The following is a 4,986-nucleotide window of genomic DNA, read 5'->3' as shown; positions in this document are numbered from 1 at the left end:
CCCTAACTAATGCAGTCTCAGGTCCCGTGCGCAATTGGATTGGAGCAGAAGCTGTGTTCCACTCACCAGAAGTCTTAAGATCCTGTGGAGGGTGTTGTGGGTAGCTGGCGAGTGTCAGCAGACCCTGCGCCCCAGCTGCCCCGGTGCTTTTCTCTTGATTTCTTTTTTAAGAGAAAGTTTCTCTATGTAGCCATGACTGTCTTGGAACTCACTCTATAGACAAGTCTGGCTTTGAACTCAGAGATCTACCTCTGCCTCTCTAATGCTGGGATCAAAGGCATGTACCACCATACCTATCTAGAATATTTTTTTCTTTAATGTAGTCTAAAAAAACGAAGGGGTACAATTTGGCTACACCATATTAAAGAAATTGTGGACACCATATTAAAGAAATTGTGGGGGGTTTTTGTTTGTTTGTTTGTTTTTGTTTTTTGTTTTGTCATCCGGCCACTTTAGAGTGCTCAGTTTAACATTCTGCTTTATGAACATATGCTGCTATCATTTAAACACTGTAAAAAGGACATAAGCAGCCAAGACTGCTGCCTATACCTCTGCAACACCTTCACATCCAGTGGCCTTGGCAGTGGTCAGATATAAACCAAGTACCATCTTCCCATCCAGCGCACTCAGCTTTCAATTTTCCCAGAGCATCCTTCTGTGGATGATTCAGACATTGGCCAGAGAATTTAAAGTGTTCATATTCCATTCCTTCAGATAGAGTGCTGATCTCTCTCACACATTCCTTCTTTTCTTTCTTTCCTCTGGGCTCTTCATTCTTGCACATCCACTTCCTACTTTGACTTCCTTTCATTTCTACATTTGTTACAAATTTGTATAAGTTATTTGATCTCCGAACAATGTAGTCTGGAATTCACTGATTCAAAATTAGTGAAGAATGTGGAAGGGGAAATGAGGCGATTTATCTCAGACATCTGTATTCTCACTGATGGAAATGTCACTCAACTGAGCACAGGGGGAAAAATGAGGAGGATGGAAGCTGTATGGTGCATGAGATAACGTCTGTAACAGGGCAGTTGCTCCAAAATCTAACTGTAGATTCAGTATAATGGCTAACAAGACCTCAACAATAGTTTTCTTTTGTCCTTTTGTAAAATGTGTGTGTGTGTGTGTATATAAGCATATATATGTATATATATACATATATATGCTTAAATACACTAGAAATGCACTAAGATTCTTAACCATTAAAAATTGATTAAAATATACCCTAGACTTTAATGTAGAAATAATTTTAAGAAGAATTTTAAAAGACAACAAAATAGACAATCACTGTAGCTTTGAATTAGGCAAAGATATCTTCAATATAACAGCGAAAGCACCATCTAGGCATGAAAATAATATTGATGGGGAGAGTTATTTAAAATAGCTTTTTCTTTTTTAAAACAGCATCAGAAACATAACAGAAGAACAAATTTAAGAGGCTGAGAGAGTATTTTCTTTGTAAACTATATACCTTTAATATATACCTTTAATATATATACCTTTAATATATATCTTTAATATATATACAATATATAAATTATATATCTTTATATGTCTTTTTAAAGGACTTGGTTTCAGAATATATGGTAAACATGAAATGTTGGTAACTTAATTAAAACATAGACTAAACATTTGAATAGAAAATTCACATAGTGTATGTCTGCATGGATAATAACTGCAATAATGGAAGTTCATTAGCAGAAGTCATTGGAGAATGCGAAGAACTGTACAGTACGTCAAACCTATACCAAGTAAACATCTCTTCATTGGTCAAAAACACTGAAATACCACATAATATTCAGGACACTGGATAGTGGTATGAATGGAATCATATTGAAATAGTTTTTCCTTAAAGGTTTAAAAATAAACAATATATAATCCAGCAACTCTACCTTAAAAATATAGTATTAAGGTTCAAAACATTTCAACTCAGACTTATAGATGTTATTCATAATTTTATTAGTAACACTCAAATTCAAAACAAAGTGTGTTTCAGTTGGTAAACGATGGAGAAGATATATTGCATTAATATAATGGAATATTATTCAATATATAAAGGAATAAACTGCTAAGGTATGCTTCAACATTGGAGAATATCAAGAGCATTATTTTGAGTTATAACAGTCAGCCTAGAAGACCAGCATTGTATGGTTCTCATTATGTCAAATTCCATACAAAATAGAAACAAACCAGTAGAGATAGGAAATAGATGAATTGTTGCTGAAATGGGAGGTGCAAATGAGAATCCAGTAGAAGCCAGTGTCAGAAACAGTGTCACAGTGATGGCTTAATAGCCCTTTAAATCTCCTAAAGGGCCCTGAACTAATTGTGTTCATGATCTGGACATATCTGCTAATGTGTAAGTCACACCTTTCTAAATACATCACCTTGTGAATGAAAGGAGATCTTCAATGAAGCAGGAGGAAGACTTGGATGTGACAGTTCTAGAGAAGGAAAACCTGAATTTATACTTACAAGAACCAGTCTCTATAATTCTCAACTTGTGCATGTGTGTGTGTGTGTGTGTCTATGTCCGTGTGTGTCGTTGTATGCAAATGTGTGCACATGTATATGCCTGTATGTGTGCGTGCATGCATGTTTGTGTATCACACACACCTATGAAACGTTTCCTCCATGTAGTTAACTTATATTTCTATTTGATAGGCAGGCACCTCAATTCTTAGACGTTTTAAAGAACATATTGCTGGTCATTTCCCTGGCACAAATAGATGTGTTGGGTCACAGAGCCTTTTCTCCTACTTGTAAGGCACTCTTCTTTTATCTCGTAGCTCTTCTAAGAATTTAAGTCCCATTTCAGTATCATATAGCTCCTATTTTTTTTTCTAAGTAAGACATTTTCCAAACCTATACTTCAGACACGGCTGTGACTGAAGACTGTATATGTGGCCATTCACTCTCAAATCCAGCACTGCTTTTTTTCTTAGTCTTCACATTTTTGTTCCACCCTTCTAGTTCTCTGCTTTTCTTCAAGCACCTGTATGTCTAATTTCCAACAGTTTCCCTCCAAATGGAAATCACTATTGGTATGGTAAGCATTTGGAGTTTTATTATTGATTTATGCCTTGGGTGAAGAGGTTAATTAAATGTGAATTTTAAGCCGACAACATGATTAGGGGAGTGAAGCAACTGGAATTCATGAATACTTCCAAGGCCATTAAAACTATTTAAAATGAGTACAGAATGAAGGTGGGAGGGTGGGGGTGGGGCAAGCATACAGAGCAGCCCTGTTATTTGTGACTAGATTAATGAAATTCTGAAGAATTACAGAATCTTTCCAAGGCAGTCAAGTCCAGCTGGGTTTTACTTTGCATTTATATTGACATTAGCATGGAATATAATACATTCTTAATAAACCACTCTTCCATATTCTCTTTGTTTTTTTTTTCTATTTCAAATTGCATTTTCAAGCCTTGAGTTTATCCATATCAACAAGCCAGCCTGGAAGACGGGGAAAGTTTTAGTTTACCAATACATAAAGGTTTCACAGGATGACTTGCTAAAATGCAGGAAGGTGAATGAGACTCTGCCCCTGAATTCCCAGTGGTTCTCAGGTGCAACTTTGAAGGTCATCTTTGAAAGATCTGAATGAGGATGTGTCTTAACATAAAATATATGAAAAAGTTATTACAGACAAGTGATTTGCAATATTTTGATGCTATTGCAAAACTGTAACTGGAAAGCCCCACACTTGTTGCATTTTAGTTTGTGGCAGGCATAATCCTGCTGACTACACAGTGGGATGCACAGATCTGTAATGCAGGACATGGAAATGAGGCCACATGACAACTGGAGCAAGACCACTTCAGAGATAAGCGGGCTGTGATAAAGAAAGCTAGTGCCATCACAGTGATAGCCACACAACTATCTATGATGTGGAGATGGCAGAAAACAGATGGACATGGATGGATACCAAGTCAGAATGAAAGGTTCAGAGAAATGGCCTTTGAAAATTGGTCTAGAGTCAGATATTTCAGATGGAAAGGATTGAAATCTCAGACAAATTCTGAACTGATGGCTTTCTAAGGTGGAGGCATATGGGAATAAAAGAATTTCAATTAAAAGCTATGAAGCTATACTCCAAAGCATGGGCAAAACACTCATTTTACACATACAGGGCAATCAGTGACAATCATGTGTCTCTAGGCAAGAGGTCGATGAGCTTTGTCCTAAAAACTCCTCCAGATCAGGGAGTGGAGCAGCAGTATCCAGGTCAAGGACGTGCTCTTGGATAGTCAGGAGGGATTGGTGGAAACTAGGGTCTGATCCTCTATATGCAGAGGCTAGCTGGAGCATTTCATGATTCTCAGGGTCCCCAGGATGACAGGAGGGCCTTTCCCTTCTGCTTTGGTTCAAATTCAAAATGGCTCCTGCAGTGCAGCCTTGGTTGTCAGCTGACAGGCTTTGAGTTTCTGATTGCATCCTTAGGGATGTGAGCTAGGGAGTGGACTCATCCTTTGATGGATTTATAGGATGGTGGCATGATTGAGAGGTGAATAGCAGTAGGAGGTGGGTCCTTCCTGGAGGAAATAGGCCAGTAGTGTGTAGCCAAAAAGCCCATCCTTCCATGGCATCCTCCTTTACATTCTTTTCTTGGTTCCCTGCCTGCTGGGAGGTCAGAAGTTCTATTTTGCCAGGAGCTTCCCTGGCTTAATGCAATGGGCTGAAATATGAAATGTCTGAGCCCATGAGCCAAAGCGTTTGCCTCTTTTTCCATTATTTCTGACCCTTGCTTTCATAGCTTTAACACGACTCCCTTGTGGTTTTCTTTCCCCTTCAGGGACTCATTTTGTCCATAGTATATTATACATGTCCATTCACCATGTTCAGTTGCCATCACTGTCACTAACAGCATCTGGCTACAGATGGCCTCACACATAAGCCTGGGTTATACATCTTTGGGGTCTGACTAGAGGTATTGCCCACCACAGAGGAAGGTCATTAATGATCACAACATTATATGTT

The sequence above is a fragment of the Mus caroli genome, chromosome 8, assembly GCF_900094665.2.
Source record: "Mus caroli chromosome 8, CAROLI_EIJ_v1.1, whole genome shotgun sequence".
Taxonomy (NCBI): domain Eukaryota; kingdom Metazoa; phylum Chordata; class Mammalia; order Rodentia; family Muridae; genus Mus; species Mus caroli.
The sequence above is the reverse complement of the archived record's forward strand: the minus strand, read 5'-3'. Positions refer to the sequence as shown.